Source organism: Ovis canadensis, chromosome 24, assembly GCF_042477335.2.
Source record: "Ovis canadensis isolate MfBH-ARS-UI-01 breed Bighorn chromosome 24, ARS-UI_OviCan_v2, whole genome shotgun sequence".
NCBI classification, from domain to species: Eukaryota; Metazoa; Chordata; class Mammalia; order Artiodactyla; family Bovidae; genus Ovis; species Ovis canadensis.
This window is the reverse complement of record NC_091268.1, coordinates 23,410,545-23,438,439: the sequence shown is the minus strand read 5'-3', so window position 1 is coordinate 23,438,439 and position 27,895 is coordinate 23,410,545. Positions and strand designations below refer to the sequence as shown.

The window sequence follows — 27,895 nt, the reverse complement described above, 5'->3', positions numbered from 1 at the left end:
ATAGCTGACATTAACACAACATTATAAATCAGCTGTTCTTATTGTTTAGTCCCTAAGTCGTGTCCAGTTCCATGGACTGTAGCCCACTAGGCTCGTCTGTCCATGAGATTCTCCAGGCAAGAATATTGGAGTGGGTTGCCATTTCCTTCTCCAGGGGATCTTCCTGACCCAAGGATCTAACCTATGTTTCCTGCATTGCATGTGGGTTCTTTACTTCTGAGCCACCCGTATAAATCATCTATACTTCAGTTAAAAAGAAAATGTTATTTATTATATTTGCTTTATCACTTATCTATCCTTTTATGTATCCATTCATTAATCCATCTTATTTTCCAATGAAAAGCCTTTCAAAGTAAGCTGCTAATTATCAGCATACCTTCCCCTAAGTATTTCAGCAAGTATACGTTAACTTGAACAATTGTTCTGTTTTTTTTTCTTTTGATGAAAATTTACATACAAAATAATGTAGAAATTGGGAGTACATTTGCTGGTTGTTATAGGCGGAATTCTTTTTAAAAATATATATTTTTAAACATTTTGACCATGCCACATGGCATGTGGGATCTTAGTTCCCTGACCAGGCATCAAAATTGGGTCCCAACAATATAAGCACTGTGTCCTAACCACTGGACCACCAGCGAATTCCATGTGTTGTTTTTTTTTTCTTGAGACCTCTTGCCCGTTTCTCCCATTCTCTTGTCCCTTTCGCCCATTTACTGTCCCTTTTCTCCCATCCTCTTGCCGCTTATGTTCTTTGTTGCCTTCTCTTCCCTCTCCCTGATGCCTCTGTAAAAACCAGAGTCATCAGTTAGCACACAGCACACCCAGTAGCTGAAGGCATTCTTCAAAACGGTCAAGAGAACCAAGTCCCAGAAAAAGATCTGGATTAGATTTCAGCTCCCTTTCTCATCACCTGTGACACCGGGGACAATTGGCCTTCATTTCCTTATCTGTACATTACAGACAACGACACTTTGCCCCATGGAGCTGTTGGGTATGTCAATTCAAGTAACTGTCCAAACACCTAGTGGCCGGCCTAGAGTAGGCAGTCAGGAAATTCAGGCCCTCTGCCTTCTGCTGCCTGAGGTCTATACCTCTCTGCCTGCCCTAAACTCCGCTCCTGACTCATTTGGGACTGATGAAAGCCCCTTCGTCTTTTGCTCTCTCCTTTTGATTTTGCTGTTCAAGCCCCTGACACTCTGTTGAGCATTCAAAGCCAAGACTCCTCGCATGTGATCATGCGCTGAGCCCCGGAAAGGGCGAGAAGCGTGGAGTGGTAGAGAAATAGATGAAAAGATGAGGAAGCAGAGGAAGAAGGACCCATATAACATCTGTTTCCTTCCTGAGCCTCAAAACAAAAAATTTCAGAAAGCTCCCTCCCCCTCTCTAAGGCCTTAGAAATACACCCAAGGGCATCCTGTCCCTTTTCCATTAAAGATACAGAGAAGCCTCTTCACATTTAGCAAAAGGTTCCTGTGAAATGAAAATAAAAGCCTTTCATTCAGTGATCATTCTGCTTTATTATTATTATTAACTACTGGTTGATTTGTGTTAATTGAGTTCCTCTGGATAAAAAGGTTAGCATTTCTTAATACGGAGCAGCCACCCAACCATTTAGCAATTTTCAGAATATGTTCTCTGTGCCTTGCCTAATTAAAGAAACATCCAAGAGAAGGGTTCATGTGTTGTCAGGGTGATCCCGGGAGGAGTGAGGTGGCCTGCCCCCACTCATCAGCTTCTTCATTCACCGCATTCATTTGAAATGAATTCTTACAGTCACACATCTTGAAGTTGCCCGAACCTTACACAGTGATGAATGCGTGAAGTCTTCTCAACTCATAGATTTCCACGGGATAATTAGGAAATGGGGTCGATGGAGCGCTTCCAAATTGTACTCCAGGGGAGCCCAGATGGCTTAATTTAAATTGCTGGAGAATTTACGTATATGCCAGGGTGGAAGGTTTGGGAAGCAAATGAAGCTGCAATAGAATATCTGAGTAATAGCTATGACTTTTTCTAGCTTGTGACCTTGGGTGTGTCATCTCACAAGAGTCTCAGTTTCCTCATTTGCAAAATGTAAATAATAAGAACAAGTGCAAAGGGTTGTTATGGAGATTGGAGCTGATACATCCAACTTAGCACATAACAGGTGCTCTCAGTGGAGATGCTGTCCTAACACCACCATCATTATCCATCCATCCATCATCCATCATCGTCCAGCAGTGAATTTCTGGCCTTTAACTGGCAGCCATGTTGAATCCACATGACACTGCGTAAAAACATTCCCCTGGACTTCTCTCGGCAGGTAAGACAAACACCATGTTTAATGCAAGAAAGGTGGAGATGTGCATCCACTGAACATCTGTGTAAGGTTGATTCCTTTGTCCTTCAGCCTCCCAAGGACTAAAACTAATGCACAGTGACTCAACACTTATTTATACATTATTTATGCAAAGAAAGTCAATGCTACTGTACCTTGCAGCACACAGAGATGTAAACAAGCCTTGTTAAGTCAGAATTCTACAAAGGGGATGCTCTTTACCTGGTTTTTCTCCCTCTGGGCACCTGAATTATGGCTGTGATCCTTGGGGGGTGGGGTTGACCTGGACTTGACATCTAACTTAACAATACCTGTATGAATTCTGAAATTTAGGGCTTTTCAAAACATAAAGGAAGATTTAGACAAAATGTCTGAGCCTTTTCACTGGCTTCTAAGCAGGTCCTGATCCCTGCTTTTTCTATACACCTAGAGTCACAATGATGGACCATGAAGTCCCCCATCCTTCTGGTACAAGGAGGCGTTAGTCAAGTTCAAGTTCAGATTGGGTCACGCTGCCCACAGGTAGAAGATCCAAAGGAAGTAATGTTCTTGTCACATGTGGGCATCAGGCTCTCTTCTCCTGCTCCAATTATATGCCAGAGCGGTTTTGACAAAAGATGGAAATCTCAGGTACCTACAAGTGCCAAACAGGTTACATAAATGAGTGACGGCACTTTCTAGAAAGCACAGCTACGGTTCAGTCTCAGCCGTTTTCAGTCTCAGGTGAGAATGTGCAGTGTTACCAGATAGTCTGATTTTTTAGGATGAGTTAAGGGATCAAACCATCCCCATGGAAAAGAAATGCAAAAAAGCAAAATGGCTGTCTGGGGAGGCCTTACAAATAGCTGTGAAAAGAAAAGAGGCAAAAAGCAAAGGAGAAAAGGAAAGATATAAGCATCTGAATGCAGAGACCCAAAGAATAGCAAGAAGAGATAAGAAAGCCTTCTTCAGCGATCAATGCAAAGAAATAGAGGAAAACAACAGAATGGGAAAGACTAGAGATCTCTTCAAGAAAATTAGAGACACCAAGGGAACATTTCAGGCAAAGATGGGCTCGATAAAGGACAAAAATGGTCTGGACCTAACAGAAGCAGAAGATATTAAGAAGAGGTTGCAAGAATACATGAAAGAACTGTACCAAAAAGATCTTCATGACCCAGATAATCATGATGATGTGATCACTCATCTAGAGCCAGACATCTTGGAATGTGAAGTCAAGTGGGCCTTAGAAAGCATCACTGCGAACAAAGCTAGTGGAGGTGATGGAATTCCAGTGGAGCTCTTTCAAATCCTGAAAGCTGATGCTGTGAAAGTGCTGCACTCAATATGCCAGCAAATTTGGAAAACTCAGCAGTGGCCACAGGACCAGAAAAGGTCCGTTTTCATTCCAATTCCAAAGAAAGGCAATGCCAAAGAATGCTCAAACTACCGCACAATTGCATTCATCTCACATGCTAGTAAAGTAATGCTCAAAATTCTCCAAGCCAGGCTTCAGCAATACGTGAACTGTGAACTTCCTGATGTAAAAAGCTGGTTTTAGAAAAGGCAGAGGAACCAGAGATCAAATGGCCAACATCTGCTGGATGATGGAAAAAGCAAGAGAGTTCCAGAAAAACATCTATTTCTGCTTTATTGACTATGCCAAAGCCTTTGGCTGTGTGGACCACAATAAACTGTGGAACATTCTTCAAGAGATGGGAATACCAGACCACCTAACCTGCCTCTTGAGAAATCTGTATGCAGGTCAGGAAGCAACAGTTAGAACTGAACCAGCAGACTGGTTCCAAATAGGAAAAGGAGTATGTCAAGGCTGTATATTGTCATCCTGCTTATTTAACTTCTATGCAGAGAACATCATGAGAAACGCTGGACTGGAAGAAACACAAGCTGGAATCAAGATTGCCGGGAGAAATATCAGTAACCTCAGATATGCAGATGACACCACTCTTATGGCAGAAAGTGAAGAGGAACTAAAAAGCCTCTTGATGAAAGTGAAAGAGGAGAGTGAAAAAGTAGGCTTAAAGCTCAACATTCAGAAAACGAAGATCATGGAATCTGGTCCCATCACTTCATGGGAAATAGATGGGGAAACAGTGGAAACAGTGTCAGACTTTATTTTGGGGGGCTCCAAAATCACTGCAGGTGGTGACTGCTGCCATGAAATTAAAAGATGCTTAGTCCTTGGAAGAAAAGTTATGACCAACCTAGATAGCATATTCAAAGGTAGAGACATTACTTTGCCGACTAAGGTCCGTCTAGTCAAGGCTATGGTTTTTCCAGTGGTCATGTATGGATGTGAGAGTTGGACTGTGAAGAAGGCTGAGCACCAAAGGATTGATGCATTTGAACTGTGGTGTTGGAGAAGACTCTTGAGAGTCCCTTGGACTGCAAGGAGATCCAACCAGTCCATTCTGAAGGAGATCAGCCCTGGGATTTCTTTGGAAGGAATAATGCTAAAGCTGAAACTCCAGTACTTTGGACAGCTCATGTGAAGAGTTGACTCATTGGAAAAGACTCTGATGCTGGGAGAGATTGGGGGCAGGAGGAGAAGGGAACGACAGAGGATGAAATGGCTGGATGGCATCACGGACTCGATGGACGTGAGTCTGAGTGAACTCTGGGAGATGGTGATGGACAGGGAGGCCTGGCATGCTGCAATTCATGGGGTCACAAAGAGTCGGACACGACTGAGAGACTGAACTGAACTGAAGGGATCAGATTTTGGTAAATTCTTTAATTTTTTAAACTTTTGGCTAATAAGAAGAAGAAGAAGGAAATTACTTTCCTGATAATTCAGTGGTTAAGATTCCACCTTTCAATGCAGGGGATTCAGGTTCCATCCCTGGTCAGGGTACAGGCTGTGGGGCAATTAAACCTCAGACTTCACAGCTACTGAAAGCCAAGTTCTGGAGTCCATGCCCCACAACTAGAGAGAAGCCCAAGCACTGCAACAAAAGATCCTGCATGCTACCACTAAGATCCAATGCAGTCAAAAAATGGACTTAAAAAAATTTTTTAATGATAAAACACTGTAGAAATCAAGCAAAAATATTCAAGGGCCAGATTCAGCTCTTAGGCAGTCAGTCAAGAGTTTAGTCATTGAAGTTCATCAGAACCAGATTCCAGTCTAAACCTTATGATTTGTGACCTTGGAGGTACTGTGTTCTTACTCCTTGGCTCTGCTTCCTCATCTGTGAAATAAAGGCAATGATGGTGCCTACTTCATCAGCTGGTACTCAGATCAATTAAGATTATACTGACAAAACCCTAAGCTCATGGCTCACCACCCAGAGTTGCATTAATGCTAGTTTAATGACTCATTGGCACATGAAAATGTAGGGACAGAAATTCAAGAATAACAGACAATGTTTACCTCCCAAAGCCCTACACAATGATTAATTGTGGACCATCCAATCTTACTTCTTAGTAATTTTGTTCATCTGTCTCCAAGAAATTCTGAGCCAGCCCTGTCCCCAAGAGCTGCCCATGAAAAATGACCCCTTCCCTCTTCAAATCTAAGCCAGTTGCACACCAATAAATGTGGCTTATATCTGCCCCTCTATTTTGAGATAAAGGTACACATATTCAAAGCTATGATTTTTCCCGTCATGTACAGATATGGGAGTTGGACCATAAAGAAAGCTGAGCACCAAATAATTGACGCTTTGGGATTGCGGTGCTGGAGAAGACTCTTGAAAGTCCCTTGGACAGCAAGGAGATCAAACGAGTCAATCCTAAAGGAAATCAGCCCTGAATATTCATTGGAAGGACTGATCCTGGAACTCCAATACTTTGGCCACCTGATGCAAAGAGCCAACTCGTTGGAAAAGCCCCCGTTGCTGGAAAAGATTGAGGGTAGGAGGAAAAGGGGACGGCAGAGGATGAGATGGTTGGATGGCATCACCGATTCAGTAGACCCAAGTTTGAACAAACTTCAGGAGATAATAAAGGACAGGAAAGTCTGGCGTGCTGCAGTCTGTGGGGTCACAAAGAGTCACACACGATTTAGCAACTTAACAACAACAGTAACACTTGAAATCACCTGGGAAGCTTTAAACTAAGCTGATGCCTGGGTCCCATCCTGGGAATCTGGATTTGATTGGGGCCAGAAGAGGTGTTTTTTCAAGTCCCCCAGAAGATACTACAGCGAAGCTAGGTTTGAGAATGAGCGTCTTAAACAATATGTAACCAGCAAGCATCTGGCCAGGGCCACAGGGCATCAGGGTGTGGCAGCTGCTTGGGACGTGAGGGGTTATTCTCTTTAATACACAAGACATCTAATGCAAAGCTAAACAACATGCTGCAGTCCATGGGGGTCACAAAGAGTCAGACATGACTTAGTGCCTGAACAACAACAAATTTTGAGATAAGAGGCGGAAATGGGCCCTTGATGGGTCAACTGGAAAGAGTCCCTTTCCCGAGTCCTGGGTTTTCCCCTGAGAAGCCACTTGGTCCGTATCATCGTTCATCTTTGTCCTCTGTCAGAAGGATGTAGGAAGAGATTATAATGGGCTTTGGGGTCAGACGAACCAGGGCTCAAATTCTGGTTCGCCCTCAGCTGGGCAACGTTAGGCAAGTTACCTCACCTCTCTGAGCCTCACGTCTTTCCTCTGGAAAATGAGGATAAAGGTACCCTCCTCTAGGGGATATTGTCCATTTAAAGTGTGATAATGAAAAAAAATAAAATGAAAACTAAAATGTGATCATGTCAGGAGAATGGGTATCACTATGTCATTCAGTCCTGCTAAATAAACAGGAAGAACTATCGCTTCATGGGGAAGATGGAAATGCACTGTAATTTTTAAAAAGAAGTTAGCGGCTTCTGTTCAGTGTTTTATGTACTTAGACTTGGCCCCCCAGTTTAACATAAAGCCTAGTCACAGCGAGGGCAGAGGGAGGGGATGAAGGGCTGTCTCTTAAATGAAATATATTCCCTCTCTAGCAGTCCCACTGCTTCCTTCCTTCGCTGTCCAGGCCACCTTGTCACAAAATCATCCATGATCTTTTTAAATTAAAAAAAAAAAAAAAAAACAGAATATCTGGCATCTACGATTTTCTCTGTCTAAAGCACTGGGTCCAAAGTCAAAGGTCTCCAAAGCACTAGACTCACCCCACAGACTCCTTGGAACAGGTTTCCTCCGTTAGTAAATATCTTTGAGGACCTACGCCCTTCTCCCTCTTAGAACTAAGACAGATCAAACAAGACCTGGGAAGCTATACAGACGACCCAGGCAAATATATAGATACATTCCAACATATTACCTTGGCCTTTGACTTGACATGAAAAGACATCATGGTCATATTTAGTCAAACTTTATCTGACCCTGAACATACTAGGGTCTTAAAGGAGGCCCGGAGGTATGCAACAGGGCTTCACATGTCCAGTGACAGATACCCAGTAGGGGAAACTGCCAGAGAAGGCACTGGCACCCCACTCCAGTACTCTTGCCTGGAAAATCCCATGGATGGAGGAGCCTGGTAGGCGGCAGTCCATGGGGTCGCTGAGGGTCGGACACAACTGAGCGACTTCACTTCACTATGCACTGGGCATTCGAGGCAGATGGGTTAAAAGATGTCACTATCTTCTCTTCATAAACTAGCAGGGAAAAGGAGACAAGCAGACAGTCCATTATGATACATTGTAGTCACTAAAAAAAATACCTCTTGCTTGAAAAATTGATTAGCGTCAGTATGTCAGTACAAGACTACAACTAACTATATGCTAGTGAGGAAATTAAGGGAAGGGAAAATAAGGGTAAGCAAAAGAAGAGGAAGTTGGGGACTTCCCTGGTAGTCCAGTGGTTAGGAATCTGCCTTCCAATGCAAAGGAGCTGGGTTTAATCCCTGGTCCGGAAACTAAAATCCCACACGCCTTGGGGCAACTAAGCCCCTGCTCCACAATTAGAAAGCCTGCCTGCTGAAATGAAGACCCAGCACAGCCAAAATAAATACATAATATTTCATAGTAATAAATTCACCATCATATTAAAAAAAGAAGAAGAAAGTTGGAAGTGAGATGAATGTCCATGACACACATACCGAATAGATTACTGGTGGCCTGCACATTGGACACCAAGCTTCCTAGCAGCCAATGCAAAGAGAGAAATAAAATGTTACCGGACAATGTGATGTCAGCAGAGAGGGGGTGTACAATCCTGCTGGGGAATCAGAGGAGAGACCTGTGGCAGGTCATTTCTGAGATGGATTTTAAAGCACAAGCAAGGTTTGTGCAGACAGATAAAACTGGAAGAGTGGTACAGGCAGATGTCCCAGCAAGGCCAGATTCCATGCAAGGCTTGAAATCCAGGTCTTCAAGATTGCTCTCATACCAACCTCCAAGCTTGTGAGCCACGCCTGGGATGCTGTTGCTCTTGCCTTTTCTCTTTACTTGGCAGGATGGGCTTAGTTCCAAATTTCACAAAGAATCCTGCCAGCGATCTGCCCTCGCTGTTCTCACAGCAAGTTCTTTAAAAAAGGTGAGATTCAGAGAGAGTTCCGTTGGCTGCAGCACGTTCTGAAGTTTCTGCCTTTCCTTTTGGTTCCTGGCTTGGCAGAGTAGAGAAAACACAGAAATCAACTCAGATTTAAATTCTCTGCAAATAAAGCACTGAAAATAAAAGACAACCTCTCCTCCTTTCCCCTGAGCTACCTGGATTGCGTTGTTACTGATGGGGGTCTGCATTGCCCGTGAATTATCCTGGATGTTGTCTGACTATGCCCCGGAGAGCTACTAAACACGTGCCCAGTGCTAACCACTTCAAACAACCAGCCAATCAACCCCTGGAACTCAGTTCGCATTGACCTAAAGACCAGACATCGCACTGGAGTCAGATTATAGAGAACCTCATAAGACGATCAGTTTGCTCAGGATCTAAACTCTGAGTGGAGATTTGCATGCAGGAGGTTTCCTCTGGAATGTTCTCAGGTACAACACCTGGGAAGAAGGGAGGGAAACCAGAGAGGGCAGACGGACCCCCTGAGCAATGACGCAGTTACGATACAAATCTCAGACGATGCCACAGGGGGCGCTGTGTCTGTCTGGAATTGAAGCAAAGGAGCCCTACTTTGTACCTCCGCTCTGGCGGAGCTTGGATGAAGTCTTCCCCTGATAACCTTGGACGAGGCAGCACCCTGTCTAGGGAGGGACTCAGCTGTGAGCTCTTGGTCTCACAGTGGGTCAGGACAACACACCATAGCATCCACTACAGCAGATGAAGGAGTTGGGATTTTTTTCTCAGAACAAAGAGAAGTTGCTGGCGTGTTTCAGGTGGGGGGTTGGCACCATCTGATTTTTGTTGTTTGAAGATTCCTCCAGCTGGGCGATGAAGTGGAAGTGGGCAAGGTTGGCAGTAAGGAGACCAAATAGGACAACTGTGGAGATGTCTTCGCCAGAAAGGATGGTGACAAAGTAGCAATGGGTGGTTTGGAACAGTAAAGCATGATGAATGACTGCCTGGGGAGTGGGGAGGACTTGGATTTGAGCGTCTGGATGGATCAAGAGATAGCAGACCTGGGAGAAGGGTCAGGTTTTAGGAGAGAGCTGTGTACTCCATCTGGAGCAAAAAGAGTCTGAAATCCCTGGGAGATGCCCAAGAGAAAACATGGTATAGTTTGAGAGAGAAGCTCAGGAGAAAAATCTGGGCTAGAGACAAAAGAACAGAAATTCTCAGCATAAAAATGATACCTGAAGCTATGGTGGTAGATGAGCCTTCCTAGGAAGGATGGGTAACCTGAAATGGAAAGAGCCTACAAGAGAAGCCTAGAGAAACTCAGTTTTTAAAAGAACAGATGGATGGAGGTCAGACAAACAGGCTAAGAAACAAACCAGGATGTCAGTCAAACACCAAGAGAATATATATATAATAATATATAGCTAACTGGTAATAATATATAGCTAACTTGTGAGGCTTCCCAGGTGGTGCTAATGGTACAGAACCTGCCTGCCAACATGAGACATGGGTTCGATCCCTGGGTCAGGAAGATCCGGAGGAGGGCATGGCAATCCACTCCAGTATGCTTGCCTGGAGAATCCCCATGGACTTGGCTACGGTATCCCTGGTGGGCTACAGTCCATAGGGTCACATAGAGTCGGACATGACTGAAATGACTTAGCATGTACAGCTAACTTGTATTGAATGGTTCCAGGCTATGAGTTTTGCAAAGGTCATTTGATGATGGAAGAAACCGAGGCTTAGATGGGTGACTAATTCAGGACTGCAGTCAGCAGGAATGGAATAAGCGGTTGATCTCAGAGTATCTGCCTCCATATTCTGTGTCTTGATTTACTGTAGTAAAGATGACAAGGGGATGGAGAGTTTTCAGGAAGGAAGTGAAGTGAGGTTGCTCCGTTGTGTCCGATTCTTTGTGACCCCATTGACTGTAGCCCACCAACCTCCTCCATCCATGAAATTTTCCAGGCAACAGTACTGGAGTGGGTTGCCATTTCCTTCTCTAGGGGATCTTCCTGACCGAGGGATTGAACCCGGGTCTCCCACATTGCAGGCAGATGCTTTACCCTCTGAGCCACCGGGGAAGCCCTTTCAGGAAGGAAGGAGTGGTCAAATCTGGCAAATATTGCAAGGAGGGGATGCAAAAGGGAACGTGACAATGTCTATGACCTTTTCAGCAAGGAAGGCTTTGGTGGCTTGGTGAGGGCACTTCTGCTGGGATGATGGGGACAGAAGCTGCCGTGGACCAAGCCGAGAAGGGATGATGAGCTACTCTGAACTTCTTTAGCCATAACGTTCTGATGTATCAGCCACGTTATTAGGTTTCCCAGCTAATCTTTTACTTTTGTTTTAGTTTTCTCTGAGCATGGTTGCCCTGTTGACCGGAAGTTTCACTTAACAGTAGTGGGTGCCTACAGAAAGGGCAAGGATGGACACAGTTAGTCCAGGAGAGCATAAATAATGACAGAATATAGGCAGCACCTTTAACTCTATCAGCCTTGGGATATGGTCAGAGACTGGTCCATTGTCCAGTGGATTTCATGATAACACTCAGACTCCCATTGTATTGCAGCTATTGTAATATTACTCTGGGTTTGTTTGTTTTTTCAGTTTGGAGGAAAACCTTGCTTTTCTAACAATAGTAATAACACAATCAGATTCAGGATTCTGCTTTATGCCTCCATATTCATGAACAGGAGGAAGAGGAAGTGGTAGGCTGGGGAGAAAGAGGGGGCAGCAGCCGTGATAGTAGTCATAGAAACAGTGGTAGTAGCAGCAGCAACAGCAGCAGATGTGGCAGTAATAATAGTAGATGCTCTTAAAGAAAGCTTATCAATGGAACAGATTAGAGAGTCCAAAAATAGACCCACATATCTATGGTCGATTGATTTTTAATGAGCATGCTGAGAAAATTGAGCAGGAAAAGAATAGCTTTGGAAAAACAAGATATCCTCTGCTCAGGAGCCAGGCTTCTCTGTCCATGGGATTCTCCAGGCAAGAATACAGGAGTGGGTTGCCACTCCCTTCTCCAGGGGATCTTCCCAACCCAGGGATCAAACCCAGGTCTCCCACATTCTAGGCAGATCCTTTATTGTCTGAGCCAACAGGGAAGCCCATAAGAAAAAGAAATGAACCTTAAATCTAAACTTACATCATACAAACAAACAAAAAAAAATTAACCCAACATAAACCATAGAGATAAATTTTATAAAAGTTAAAACTATCAAAATTTTGGAGGAAAAATAGGAAAAAGCCTTTTTGACCTTGGCATAGGCAATGATTTTCTAGAAAAAAAAAATGCACTATCAAAAGAGAAAAGTGGATAAATTTGACTTAATTAAAATTGAAATATCTGTTCTTCAAAAACACCACTAAAGAATTGAAGAAGAAAGCCACAGACTGGTAGAATATGCTTAAAATACAAACAACTGACAAACCACTTGTATCCAGAAATATATGCATGCGTGTTAAATCGCTTCAGTCCTGTCTGACTCTTTACAACTCCATGGACTATAGCCTGCCAGGCTCCTCTGTCCACGGAGCTCTCCAGGTAAGTATACTAGAGTGGGTAGCCAGTCCCTTCTCCAGGGGATCTTCCTGACCCAGGAATGGAACCCAGGGCTTCCGCATTGCAGGCAGATTCTTCACTATCTGAACTGCCAGGGAAGCCCTGATTTCCTTTAGGGTTGACTGGTTCGATCTTGCAGACATTAGAAGATTTAGAAGTAAAAAGACTAATCATTCCAATGGAGAAGAGGATGTGAAGTAACCTGAACTTAAAATGACAAGACCAATTTGGAGGACAGTTCGACAGTTTCTTATATAGGTAAAAACATACTTACATTCAACCCCATGATTTCACTTCTCACTTCATTTATTTTGTACCTGCATGGCGTGTGGGCATCTTGGTTCCCAACCAGGGATCGAACCCACGGCCCCTGCTTTGGACGCTCAGAGTCTTAACCACTGGACTGCCAAGGAAGTCTCTCATTCCTTGCTTTTAAGAAGTCAAAACATATGTTCACACGGACTTATAAATGGATGTTCAAATGAGACATTCCTATTGCCCCTACGTTGAAAACAATTCAAATGTCCATCAACAGGTAAATGGGCAAATTAGGATACATCCGTACAATGGACTAGTACTCGGATATGAAAAAGGAACAAGACACACAACAGAAATGAATCCCCAAAACTAAACTGAGCCAAAGAAGTAGAAACAAAAGAAGACGGGCGCTGTGACTCATTTGTCTAAGCTTCTGTAATGCTCAACTTCGGGTGATCGTGCTCTCCAGGGGGGGCGGGGCATCTGGAAATATAATTGATTTGTCACCAACTGGCCTCCAGGGAGTAGAGGCTGGAGATCTTGCTCAACATCTTAAAATGCAGAATTCAGCCCCCATTGCAAAGAAATGTCTGATCCAAGATGCCCAGAATTATCTGATCTAGACATACCAAGGTCAAGAACCCCAGGCTAAACGAACCTCATAGTAACAGGAAGTAGAATGGTCCTGGCGGGGGGTGAGAAAGTGAGGGTTGACTGCCTGGGAACATCAGAATGAAGAAAATGTTTTATATCCTGATGGTGGGTTTGTTTTTTTTTTAAGCACTTTATTGGATGCAAATTATACCTCCTTGAAATTGATTAAAAAATAGTAAATGCTTATCTTTAATATCATCACCTTAAACCCCCTACTTAGTCTTGGTTCCCTTCTATGCCATCTTAGAGCACCATGAACATTTCCTTGTAATTATATTTATTTGTGAAACCGCTTATTGAAAAGACGGTCTCTCCTGCTAGACCGTCAAGGTTAGGACGTGCCTGTGTTAGCAGTGCCAAGAACAGGGCTTGGTAGAATGCAGGGTTTCAGCACATGCTTTTTTGTGTGTCTGAACAAACAAATGGATAATCCCCATTATTACTGTTGCAAAGTTATTCACCCTCCAGGGATCTCAGCTCCCCGATAATAGCACCCCGTTCTGTGAAATTTTGCTTTGTTTATTAAAATGACTGCTCTGCTCTCTTGAACCTAGCTCATTTAAATCTGACTTCCCTTGCACTGCCTGCAGACTCTCATGGGACAGAACTTAATGAATACACTTGACTTTAATAAGCACAGTTCCGAGGTCATCGAACTCCCTACTCTATTGGGGTGGCCATGTTATGAAGAGGGGGGCCACTAATGTGCTGTAGTACCGTTAGTACCGTTATTACCATTTGAAGCAGAAACCACTGAAAGCAGTTTCTGGAAACCTCAGTGGTAAAGAACCTGACCCCCAGTGCAGGAGAAACAGCAGACATGGGTTCAATTCCTTAGTTGGGAAGATCCCCTGAGGGAGGAAAGGGCAACCCGATTCGGTATTCTTACCTGGAGAATCCCTGTGGACAGAGCGGCCTGGGGGGCTACAGTCCATGGGGTTGCAAAGAGACAGACACGACTGGGCACACACGCTCACAGCATGTCTCTGGGTCTGTTTCTCGCTTTTAAATTTTACTCCAGAGCCTCCTAGATCCAATTGCCCAGAGATGGGAGAAGGACTCTTATGAAGCATTGTCAGCCCTGAGATGCCTCATGACTGACAGCTCTTTGCAGATAAGGACCATCTGCCAAGTGGCCCTGAGGGCTCCTGCCAAGAGAAGAGAGGCTTAAGGGAGCAGGAATTGAAAATAACTGAGTTTACACACACACACATTCTTGCCAACCTCCCTCGCATGCCTAAAATGTCGAGCTGTAACGACCCAATCCTCAAGGGTATTTCAGAAATAATTGGACTGGAGCAGACCCACTGAGTCCATGCCCCTTAAAGATAAAAACCAACCTCACCCCATCACATATCCTTATCCATAAACAGTCGACAGGAGCTCAAGAGAAGCCCAATCTGCTTATCCTGATGCTTTGCTCCGCTTGACAGAACCCTCCGTTGCCTGGTGGGATTGTCCTTTCCCTTAAAAGTGACCCTCGAGCCTGGAATGTCTGTGAAACAGCAGAAAAGATGAGCAGAGCTCCTTCCAATCAGGCTCCCCTTCAGAGTTCTCAGACCCAGGACCCCACTCCCTGTTCCCCTGGGGCCCCACGGAAGTGCCCACCATAGATGGGTCACACTCTGTGTTTAGCTGATATTGTCTTTACACTGCCCCCAGGACTAGCCCCAGTCTCCTGGGTTCTTCAGACAGTGTTGAGCACACAGACCGCCCAACTCTGTCTTTTCTGATTTATGACCTGCAGTATTGCCTGAAACCATGGAGGCCGTCAGCGCTCCTTCTCTGCCAAGACCTAGAGGACCAGGAATATAATCCCAATTGCATATTTAATGCTTCCAGGATTCAGGCGGTTTTCTAAGCATTTAATAAGCTTTGCTTTTCATTTAGGGCTTCCTTGGTGGCTCAGAGGTAAAAAAAAAAATATCCATCTGCAATGCAGGAGACACAAGAGATGTGGGTTTGATCCCTGGATCGGGAAGATCCCCCAAAGGAGGGCATGGCAACCCACTCCAGTATTCTTGCCTAGAGAATCCCATGGATAGAGGAGCCTAGCAGGCTAGAGTCCATGGGGGTCACAAAAGAGACACGACTAAGCAACTCAACAACAACATAATACCCTCCTTACATGGAGCATTGTGAAGACTCAGGTAGACCAAATACCTGGCCCAAGAAGATGCCAAATACACAGTGCTTAAGACCTTCTTCCCTAAACGACACACTGCACAGAGGCAGTGAGATAGAATTTATACTTTCTGTTGGGCTGCCCTCATAGCTCAGTCGGTAAAGAATCTGCCTGCACTGCAGGAGACCCAGGTTCGATTCCTGGGTCGAGAAGATCTTCTGGAGAAGGAAACGGCAACCCATTCCAGTATTCTTGCCTAGAAAATCCCGTGGGCAGAGGAGCCTGGCAGGCTACAGTCCGTGGGGTCACAAGAGTCGGACATGACTTAGCGACTTAACCACCATGGTTACCAGGGGAAAGGGGAGGAGGGATGAGCTGGGAGATTGGAATTGACATACACGCACTACTAGAAGAAAATAAATAACTAATAAAGACCTGCTATTTACCACAACTCTACTCAATACTCTGTAATGACCTATGTGGGAAAAGAACCTAAAAAAGAGTAAATGCATGTGTACGTACAATTGATCCACTTTGGTGTACAGTAGAAAGTAAAACAACATTGCAAATCAACTATACTCTAATAAACATTTAAAAAAAAAAAGAAACTCGACTTTCTGAGCCCTTTCTGGGTAAGGCTTAGGACAGTCTCCTCTTGGAAGTGAACACAGAGGCCTTAATTCCTTTTTTAGATTTTTTGATGCAGGGATGTTTTCTGTGCAAACTTCTGAATGAGAATGGACAGACAACTTCCTTTTCTTTTCATATGTGTCTTTCGAACGTGCTGCCCCCACAATCATTACTGTAAAGTTACAGCACCTGATCACGTGATCCTCAGTCATTGTAACAATCAGTATATAATATCAGTGGTAAAGAATCTAAATGACTAGATTTTTGTTGTTCAGTCACTAAGTTGTGTCCAGCTCTTTACCACCCCATGGACTTCCTGTCCTTCACTATCTCCCAGAGTTTTCTCAGATTCATGTCCATTGAGTCGGTGATGCCATCCAACCATCTCATCCTCTGTCACCCCCTTCTCCTCCTGCCCTCAATCTTTTCCAGCATCAGGATCTTTCCTATTGAGTCCATTCTTCATATCAGGCAGCCAAATGATTGGGGTTTCAGCATTAATCCTTCTGATGAATATTCAGGGCTGATCTCCTTCAGAATGGACTGGTTGGATCTCCTTGCTGTCCAAGGGACTCTCAAGAGTCTTCTCCAACATCAGTCCAAAAGCGTCAATTCTTCGGCACTCAGCCTTCTTTATGGTCCAACTCTCACATCCATACATGACTACCAGAAAAACCATAGTTTTGAGTGGACTCCAAAGGCAGCTCCCAGTGCTGTCAGAACCCCCTGAAAGGATCTACTGATGGAGAGATTGCCAAAGGAAAGGCACATAAACCATTACTTTGACCTTCCGCTTTATACAGAGATGTCAGGATGATGACAGTGATGAATAAGGCCACAGAGCAAGCAGGGGGAGAAAGCTGGCGGCAAAGCCAGGTGTGTGGTGGGATGCCGGTGAGCAACTGAGCAAGTGGTCCACGAAGGAAGACCTCTCTTCAAGGACCAGCCCTCCAAGGACCACCATGTCTATAATCTCAACTGAGGCTTGAAAGTCAGATACTTCCTTCTCATGCAGTGCTCCTAAGAAGTTGCGGGAGCCCTCCAAAGTTTGAGAAACTGGAAAAGTCTTGATAGACTCTGAAAGAGAGGAAAGCGTTTTAAATATCAGTGATCTGGCAGCTTCTCAGAGAAATCGGAGCCCTCTCCACTGTGACACGGCACCAGCCCCAGCAGTGCCTCTGCGGGCGATGCTCGGCAGCTCTTCCAGTCTCCCTCTCTGCCTCCTTTCCTTCCTCTCCAGATGCCGAAGCCCCTGTCCTTGCCTTGATGTACAGGAGCCAAGCTCTCTGCATTCAGACAGACCTGGGATCAAACCAAGACTCCACCACCTCCCAGCTATGCATCCTTGGATCACTTTTCAGAGCCTCAGATCCTCATTTGTAAACACACCAGCATAATTCTGGCATCTCCCTCGTGGGTTCCTGTACAGGTTAGATAAAATATGAGTGAAGAGTCCCTCCTTAATAACTGCTAGTTTCCTAAGTACTTCCCCCAGGACAGTTCTCAGTATCCATAATGTTGCTGTTGTTGTTAAGTCATGTCTGACTCCTTGCAAACACATGGACTGCAGCCCACCAGGTTCCTCTGTCCATGGGATTCTCCAGGTAAGAGGACTGGAGTGGGTTGCCATTCCCTTCTCCAGGGATTTTCCTGATCCAGGGATCGAACCGGCATCTCCTGCATTGCAGGCGGATTCTTTATCACTGAGCCACCTTGGAAGCCCAGTATCCATAACAGTGACAATAATATAATATTAAGTGACCATTATGTACTAGGCTTATGCTAAACATTCACACTTTACCTTATTAATTCGTATTAATTCTTACAACAGCCCTATGATACAGATGTACTTTTAGAGTTGAGAAAACCAAGTCCCAACAAGGTTATGTAATCTGTCCAAGGACACGGACGGAAAATGGCTAAGGAGGGATTCTAGCCACCCATCTGACTCCAGACCTGCTCCCCTTAGCCCTGACCACCATGGTGCCTAAGAACGTAGTACCTCTTCTCTTCCCTCCTTCCGTTATGTTCTTTCTTCCTTATGATTTCCTCTAATCTGCCTTCTTTCCCTGGGTTGAATTGATCCATGAGTCCTTTACACATATAATGCACTGGGGGGCTTTGAAAAACCATTCATGTGAAGTTACCTTGTTTGTCAATCACTCAACATCTTTGGGCTGCCACGCACTGGCTGAGGCACGCAGTGCCATCTGAGCCCCAGCAAGGCTTCTCTCAAGCAAACGCAGCCAAATTCAGTATCCTCATTGGACAGAATTTAAATAAAGACTCAATCTCTAAAGGACGCAAGCGGTGTGCACTTTTGCAGTAATTTGCGCACTTTATAACTGACACCTGGATGTTTGGCTCTCTTCCCAGCACTTTTCACAACGGTGTCCACACAAATTAACAATAATTACCTAAATGACAAGGTCAACTGAGCTCTCTTAAGCACCTGCAATGTGCAGGAACTGTTCTAGCCACTTTAAATATATTATTCACCCACAAAGAACTCAATGAGTTAAGTACTCTATTTATCCCCATTTTACAGAAAAGGAAATAGGCTCGGAGAGGTTAAATAGCTCGTGGGTTCTTTAGCGAATAAGAGGCAGAGCCAGCAATCAAACCCACATCTCTCTGATTCAAAAGCTTATCCTTTTAACCTCAATACTCTGCTGCCTCTCCAAAGCAGTTAAATAAAAGATAAGGCTACATCTTAGTAAGCACCAAATGAAGACAGAGGCAATTTATATTCTGAAAATTCAAAGAGAAGAGACACGAGTGAAAGATGGCAAAGGCTAGGGACTGGCTGTTACCTGGAAAATTTTTATTTCTTCTCTAAAGGATCCTCAGTTTCTTCAGTTGAGAATTGGAAATAATAGGATCTGTCTCAGGAGGTCAGCATGAGGATTTAAGAGGATAACAGAGGAGAAAGCAGAGAGGGGCTTGGTTTGTGTTTGGACATCGAAGATTTGAATCGAGGATCCTTGATTGGATCTGAGTAGGTTTCTTGGAGGGGAGGAGGATGCTGCCTTTCCCTTCCTGCGGTTGTGAATCCAAGTTTGAGATGAAAGGAACACTAAGACGTGTGGGAATATGAAGATGTGACTTCCTTAGCTTGCCTGCGGGAGCAATCTGATGGCCTCAAATAATTGTCTCGAAAGAATCAATTCAGAGAAAGTACATTGTGGGAGGCAAGAAAATTGCCTAATCCTTATGCTGCTGAGTCCTCAATTTGCAGAAGCTCAGAATCAAAATAATGAGGAAATAAGCACTGGAGCCATTCTAAGATGGTTTCTCTGTGAATGCCCCACTGTCAGTCAGTCACTAGATGGCTCCATCTTTTAGGCTGGAGAAGTTCTCGAGGCCACGCGGGGCTAGCTGTGATGTTGGGAAAAGTATAAGTGGAGTGAATGGAGCGCAGAAAGGACCAGGAGAAAGGCTTGAGGTCTGAGAGGGCTACCGTCACAACTCAGCCACTCACCAGCTGTGTGGACCTGCAGATAAACAGATAATCTTCTCTGCCTCTCTGGACCTGCTTAGGAAAGAGTTATGTTGCTGAAACACAAAAAGGAATCTGAGCACAGAGGGTGCCTGTGGAGGATGTTCAGTAATTATCAATGTAGCACTGCCCCCTGCTTATCACCTATGGAACTCTGATCAGATCACCAAACCTTCTGTGCCTCAGTTTCCTTATCTGTAGAAGGAAGGTGTGATTGCATTTACCCACAGGTTGTTGAGAAGATTAAATGAGAAAATGGGGATAAACAACTTATCACAATGCCCAGCACATCGCAAGCAATCCACAGACAGCATGTATTGCTATTGTTTTCATTAACTATTGACTCTAAGTCCTTTTGGTTAGTAGTTAAGCACATGAATTTTGCTATCAGATCAACCCAAGTTTGCCTGTAGGCATGACTATTTCCCAGCTGGGTGAATAACTTATGGGAATTAATTTCTTGGGACCTCAGTTTGCTCAACTACAGAGGTGGGAATGATACTCCTATTGCTACCTTGTAGGGTTGCTATGAGACTTTCATGGGTCCATCTATAGAAACACAGGGTCTAGGACATAGCTTAAAAGAGGATGGCTGTTGTTGGGGGTGGGGGGCTATTCCCAGGTAATTCAGATCTCATAAGTGACGTTCCATAATGAAGGGAGAAAACTCTGAATGCCACTGGGATGGGGCTCAGGACGGATGACACCAGGTACAAGGTTGGAGCGTCTGTGCTTGGAAAGGGACCTCATCTGTGTGCTGAACTTGCAGCTCACTTATTGAGCACTGACTGTGCTGGGGCTTCCTCGGTGGCTCAGATGGTAAAGAGTCCACCTGTGATGCAGGAGATTCGGGTTCAATCCCTGGGTCGGGAACATCCCCTGGAGAAGGGAATGGCTACCCGCTCCAGTGTTTTTGCCTGGACAATCTCATGGACAGAGGATACTGGGGGGCTACAGTCCACGGGGTTGCATAGAGTCGGACATGACTGAGTGACTAACACTTTCACTTCCTGTGTACTGGGGTACAAAGATGGAAACAAGGAGCTAGCAAGCAGTTCCCACGACCCATGTGAATTTGGGCAGAAGGGGAGCAAGTGTACACTGAGTGTCCACTAAGGGTTCATCCTACACTGGATGTTTTATGTACTACAACCCACTGAATTCCCATAGTAACCCTTTGAGACAGCATGTTAGCCCCTTAGGGCTAGCATAACAGAGTGTCATACCATACATAGGGGACTCACATGACAGAGATTTATTTTCTCATGGTTCTGGAGGCTAGAAGTCCAAGATCAAGGTGTTGACATGTTGGTTTCTCCTGAGGTTTCTCCCCTTGGCTTGCAAATGGTCACCTTCTTATTGTGACCTCACAAGATCTTTTCTTTGTGTGCACACAGCCCTGCTGTGTATCCAAATTTCCTCCTCTTAGAAGGACACCAGTCTGATTCCCTGGGCTTCCCTGGTGGCTCACATGGTAAAGAATCTGCCTACAATGTGGGAGATCCAGGCTCAATCCCTGGGTCGGGAAGATCCCCTGGAGAAGGGAATGGCAAAACACTCCAGTATTCTTGCCTGGAGAATTTCATGGACAGAGGAGCCTGGTAAGCTACAGTCCAGGGGGTCACAAAAGAGTCAGACATGACTGAGCAAACACAGCGTAGCATAACCTTAAAAAATCCCATGACACTATTGATGGGATTATAAAATGTTCAACCTCTACGGAAAACAGTAGAGTTCTTTTAAATAAAATGAAAATAGAACTACCATATGACATAGCAATTCCACGTCTGAGTACATATCCCAAAGAACTGAAAACGCTGTATCAGAGATACTTGTACACCCATAGCAGCATTATTTACAAGAGCCAAAAGATTCAAGCAACGCTAGTGTCCAGTGACAGAACAGTGGATAAATAAAACATGACATGTATATAAAATGGAATATTATTAAGCCTCAGAAAAGAAGGAAATTCTGACACACGTCACAGCATGGACAAATCCCGAAGCCATAATGCTAAGTGAAATAAGCCAGTCACAGAAAGACAAATACCTTATGAGTCTATTTATTAGCTCATTATTGACCAGGAGATTTTTGCAAAAACTAACACCCAGCGATTTGTTATACAAGAGATATTGATACGTCTCGCGTCAATAATGTTCAGGTAACAAAAGACGAATTATCATGTCTCCGGTCAATAACGCGTTCCATACAAAATTGGGGGGGAAAAAATCCCATGACCCTCCTGCTACTGCTGCTGCTGCTAAGTCGCTTCAGTCGTGTCCAACTCTGCGACCCCAGAGATGGCAGCCCACCAGATCTCAGTTTTCTCACCAGCAGAATGGAACCCATATCTCGTAAAATGGGAGACTGACCTAAATCACCTGTTGGAGTTAAAGAACTTAGCAAAGGACTTCCCTGGTGGTCCAGTGATTACGAATTTGCCTATCAATGCAGGGAACACGGGTTCAGTTCCTGATCTGGGAAGATTCCACATGCCTTGAGTCAACTAAACCTGTGTGCCACAAGTACTGACCCCACACACCTCAACTATAGAAGCCTGCGCATGCTACAGCCTGTGGACGCTACGGCCTGCGCTCTGCAGCAAGAGAAGCCACCGCAACAAGAAGCTCCCGCATCACAACTAGAGAGCAGTCCCCGCGCGATCGCCGCAGCTAGAGAAAGCCCTTGTGCAGCAATGAAGACCCAGTGTGGCAAAAATAAATTAATTAAATTAAATTATTTTTTAAAAAAGCACTGGGCAGAGAGGAGACAATTTCCCCCCACCACCACCACGCGCCCTCTCTCCATCTCCACTTCCCCTTCTTCCTTTCTCTTCTTTGCACCCTAGACGCCTTCGCCAGAGCTTCTTGGCTCCTGCCAGGCATGTATATTTCCTCCGTTGTTGACCGCTTTTCTACCTTTTAGTCTCCAATGTTATCTGAACTCTGTGCTGCTCGGCTGGCAGAGAATCATCTTAATCTCTTCATCACCAGGTACCTGAGCTGAGTTTTGAATTAGGGAAAGTGAACGCAAGCGGTAGAGATCCAAATGACAGGGCTTTGAGAAAAAGGTTTTACTTTTGTATCATGTAACAAGGACTGACATTTGAAATAAAGCTAGGAGTGTTTTCTAAATTCCATCAACAGATATGAAAATTGATTTGGTGTCCAATTAAAATCCCATAGATTCAAAGTCCTCCTATGGATGGGGACATTTTACAGATGTGTATTTAATGCATAATTCATGGGAAAGAGGTATGATTTATTTATGTTTATCTGAGTATGGGCTGAGCAGGAGCGACTTTAAACGAATAGTTTTATGGCCTTGAAAAATGAAAGAGGCTCCATTTTACATTCATAATTAAAGGGCCACCATTGACTGGGCTTCCCAGGTGGTACTGCTGCTGCTGCTGCTGCTAAGTTGCTTCAGTCATGTCGGACTCTGTGCAACCCTATAGACAGCAGCCCACCAGGCTCCCCCGCCCCTGGGATTCTCCAGGCAAGAACACTGGAGTGGGTTGCCATTTCCTGAACTCGCCTGCCAGTGCAGGATACATAAGAGATGCAGGTTTGATCCCTGGGTCGGGAAGATCCCCTGGAGAAGGGAATGGCAACCCACTTCAGTATTCTTGCCTGGAGAATCCCATGGACAGAGGAGCCTGGTGGGCTATAGTCCATTCGGTCACAAAGAGTTGGACACGACTGAGCTACTAACATACACACAAATGACTGAGCATAATGTAGGCACAACTCAGCCTGTCCACAAGCTAGCGGTTTGAGAAATGGAACATCCAGATTCTGCGAATGGTCCTGGAGGGCTCGTAGGTGACCAGATGGCATCACACAGAGCTTTGCTGGGGCCTTTTTACCAAAACCACTGGGAGGTCATTTCAGAATCTGAAGCAGGAGAGGGCACTGGTTCAAGGTAAGATCTGCAGGTGAGGATAAGGTCAGTGCCTGGACCTCATGGGATAACTGGTGGGGGTGGGTGCGTGGGGGGGGAGACCGGCAGGCACCCAGGGCCCAGGTACATGCCACACAGAACTTGGAAACCTAGCCGCGCCAGCAGGACCGCCCCTCCCCCATCTTCGTAGCATCACCATCCAGAGCACCGAACACACACACGGATACCAGCAAGTTCTAGACCTTGAGTCCTTCACTGAACCTCCCTCAGTGCCAAGTTGACTCATCTGTCAGCTAGGGTAATGACAGCAACAGTCTCACGGGAGTATTGCAAGGATTAAAGTACAAGCATATGTCTTAATGTGGATCCCCTCTAGCACTGTTGGTATCACCTCCCTTAGCAATGAGTAAGGGGACCTCACGGCCCGCTTCTGGCATAACTGAACGGTGTCCCCTTCACACTCCCTGTGTCCCTGTTCAGATAGTTAATCATATAAACGACTTAACCATTCCCCTAGAGAAGAAAATCAAGGTGAAAGAAGTAACTTGCCCCAGATCACACAACAGAGCCAGGGCTCACACCCCAACATTCAACTCCATTCCTTCCTGCCTCCGATTCAGAAATGACCTCCCAGTGCTCTTGGTAAAGAGGCTCCAAGCAATGTCAGTCGCCTGGGGGCCTGGGAGCCATGCAAGACCATCCTCAGAACCTCTGGGGTTCTTGAAGCTTTGCTCCTCACGTGCCACATAGGTGGGCTGAGCCGTGTCTATGTTATGCTCACTTAGCTTCTCATCCTTTGATTATGAATATACAACCACCATCCTGCACCTGTTTAGGATCGCTCCTGGAGTGTTAAAACTCTCTAGCACATTTGCCTACACAAGGCACAGGCCAAGGATGCCCCAGAGGGTGAACAGAGTGCACCCCAGGGAGCCAGAGGAAACCGTCAGGATGCAGAGGAGCTGAAACCCCAGCCGAGGCCGAGGGGCGCGTGCAGGGCCCCTGCAGCATCTGCTCCAATAGGTCTGGCGGCAGCATCTGTGGTCCAGCTCTTGCAGCTCCCAGGAGGTACCTGTGATCTGAGCTACTGTCCCAAGTGTTCCCTGAGCCAGCATCTGTCCCACGTGGTCCAGGGAGACCACGGCCTGAGATGATGTTGAGGGTTGGGAACAAAGCCTGGGAGAGCGTTGATGGCGCTTCAGAGTTTACCCCGAGGACATTGGGGAGCAACCGATGGGGAAACTGAGACTACATGTGATCTGACGAGTACTTTCAAGCAACCGCCCTAACTGCGGCATACAAATAAAAAATCCCAGGGATGATCAGTACTCATCAAAGTGAAGAGGGGCAAGTGAGGAAGAAGAAGGTGACCAGGCAAGGGCCTGGCATGTGTGAAGGCTCTGCCTCTCCATCACTATAGAATCTCATACCTGGGAGACTAGAGAACACACACAACCCCCAAGAGGCCCAGGGTTCAGGGGAGGGGAGCACCTGGAGGTGGGCCATGGACAGTCACATCTCCATGGCAACACACTTACCTTCCTGGGACACAAAGATCTGGAGAGTGAGGTTGGACCTTCCAGTATCTCCTGGAGAGTCATTCATTCATTTGTTTCCTTGTTCATTCATCCAATAAATATTCACTGAGCTCCTCCTAGGTACCAAGCCCCATAAGGGATACAAGGACAAACCAAACCCATAAGATATGTCCTCACGGAGTTCACTGTCAACCTTCACATCTCCACGATGACAAGCCAGTCCTCTAAACCAGGATCCTCGGAGTTCCCAGGAGAAGGGGGAAAGGCGGTCACTTTCGGAACAAGCTCCTGGCGGCTTTAGTAGACTTCCCTGCGATATGTGAGGCTCCAGCAGCCTCTCCTGCTGACCCAACACTTCTTCCAGAAAGGGACAAACCCTGAGCAGAGGCCTCGAAGTCATGTACATGTTCAAAGGGTTCAGCACAGGCCCTTGTTCCTGCAAATAATTAATCAAGTCTCAGGCAGCACCCGGCCTAGTGAGGAGGCAGAATCTAATTGCCACAAGGAAAACAAAACAGCACTTGCTGGTTGGTTGCCTGAGTGTTCTTGGCTCCAGAGAACCATAAACCAGGGCTGGTTCATATGCAAAACAGCTTTGTTCAGACCTCTGCTTGTTCCAGCCTTCCACCTTCAAAGGCAAGACATTCCTTTGTTTGCAGACGTGGAGGCTTTTTCAGGACCCAAGTCTACAGTCAGTTCCTCAGGGCTTAGAGGCTCTGCAAAGGCCGCTGAACTCCTGGAGGATTAGTCTTTCCCCTGAATTTCCCAGACCTCAAGGCTGCTGGGAACTTACTCGTCTCTTTTTATCCATTAGCTTCTCCTCAAATGTTCTTGATATCAGAAGAATTATAACAACTATGACAATATTGTCAAAGACCGTTCATTGAGAGGCTGATATGTGACATATGTGTGTCAGAATAGTGTGTTAGTCAGTCAGTCGTGTCCGACTCTTTGCGACCGCAGGGACTATAGCCCACCAGGCTCCTCTGTCCATAGGGATTCTCCGGGCAAGGATACTGGAGAACTGAGTGGGTTGCCGTTCCCTTCTCCAGGGGATCTTCCCAACCCAGGGATTGAACCCACGTGTCCTGCATTGCAGGCAGATTCTTTACTGACAGAGTCACCGGGGAAGCCCAGGGGATGGGTGGATTGTGCTCAAAAAACCCGAACTCCCCAAAAGGTTTTTCAGCAAAGCATTTTTTAAGACCAGCTGAAGGAGGGGCATCTGGGTATGCGATCAGCTCACGCACAATTCTCTGACTGGCTGACGTGGAGGTAACAGGGCAGTGTCACGGGCGTCAACATTAGCAATCCTTAGGTACCAGCAATCCTAAGGATTCCTTAGGGCTTCCTACAGCTGGTAAAGAATCCGCCTGCAATGCCAGAGACATGGGTTCAATCCCTAGGTTGGGGAGATCCCCTGGAGAAGGGAACAGCTACCCATTCCAGTATTCTGCCCTGGAGAACTCCATGGACTATTCCATGGGATCACAAAGAGTCGGACATGACTGTGTGCCTTTTATTTTCACTTTTCTTTCACTTCACTTAACATATGTAGGAGCTTCCCAGGTGGCTCAGTGGTAACAAAGAATCCGCCTGCCAATGCAGGAGACACAGGAGACTTGGTTTCAGGCCGTGGGTCAGGACGATCCCTCAGGAAATAAGCATCTGATACTATTATCCAGTACTTCAGAGAAGAGATCAAGCAGAGGATATGGGGGAGGGGTCTGCACCAGGAAGTCCCCACAGGGTCCTGCTCAGTTACAGTGATATGGTAATTGGCTGAGGTCTCTTTTGCAGCCCAGTTCTCCTCTTCCTACTGCCAAATTCTGCTGCTTTACCTTCTAGCAAGTGTTGAGCCCTAGAACTCTCCCCTCTAAACCTCCAGGCAAACCTCCACCTCAGTCTGTTTTCTGGGAACCTGACCCACCACAGTGGATTTTATTATATCTTTTCTGCACAAAAGAAAGCAGAGGCTCAGAGAGGTAGTATAATTTGCCCCAGGCCACTCAGCCAGGAAGTAGACTTGGTGCTTGCGGTCCTAGACCCCAGCTTCCAAACTCCTTCAAAGGGTTCCATCCTTTCATTAAATCCATTCCTTTCCTTCTGTCTTCCAATAAATGCCTGCTCCAAGGCTCACGAGTTCCCTCCAATGAATCTCCTTAACACATCCCTCCTCCCACTCTAGCACTTCTGCTGAAAGAGCAAAGCAAGAATGCCCTTTCTAACTCTCCTGGCCAGCGGATTATCAAGACAGACACTCAGCAGACAGGAAATAATGTCAAAATCAGGTTCAAAAAGGCTCTGCAACCCTCGGGGGCAGACCGGTCACAAAAATTTATTTTTTCCAAATCAAATCGGATCAGACTCAGCTCCATCTGCCGAGGTAGTGACAAATGAAGTCTCGGTTGGGTTTTGCTGTCCCTCCTCTCTGTGAAATCCTCCAGGTTTCTCGATGCCCAGAGAATGGAAGAGAGACGTGGACCTGAGATGGATGGGGTCCTAGAATCGATGCCAATTTTTCTGTTTTGTGGCACCTGTTGAAGCCAGTTTTCAGCCATCTCTGGCTGTTGATGCCTAATCAGGCTCAAAGTGCCCATGGCCAGAGATCCCCTCTCACTCACCACTGGTCCAGCCACAAAGGCTTGCACCACTGCTCTCAGCTTCCACCCTTGCACGGGCATCCTGCGAGAGTCACAGATTTCACCACCCACAGAAGTGCCCTCAAATCCCATGCCCTCTCTCAGCCAGGGACCCCAACCCCATCCCTACCACCAGAGCTATTTCCATCTCATCCAATCCTTAAGAATTTTACTTAAAAAAAAAACACTTTTGACACCTCAAAAGGAGTTAGATTTAGAAAATAAAGTCTTTCCAGTTCTTCCCATGAACAAAGAATCTATCCTGGAAACATGTCCTCACTGCTTAACCCACAGAGATTCTTGCACCTA

General features: G+C 45.6%; 1 long non-coding RNA gene across 2 annotated transcripts; it reads right to left on the bottom strand.

Moving 5' to 3' along the window:
• Positions 1 to 1,500: 1,500 nt before the first annotated feature.
• On the bottom strand, positions 1,501 to 25,295 carry LOC138428941 (uncharacterized). Of its 2 annotated transcripts, XR_011252628.1 has the most exons (4): positions 24,945 to 25,295; positions 14,139 to 14,397; positions 8,654 to 8,862; positions 1,501 to 2,954 (listed from the first exon to the last, which is right to left on the bottom strand). It is a non-coding gene; the product is annotated as an uncharacterized lncRNA (long non-coding RNA). The 2 variants fall into 2 exon arrangements; XR_011252629.1 differs by lacking the exon at positions 14,139 to 14,397 and having other exon boundaries at positions 24,945 to 25,243.
• Positions 25,296 to 27,895: the final 2,600 nt, after the last annotated feature.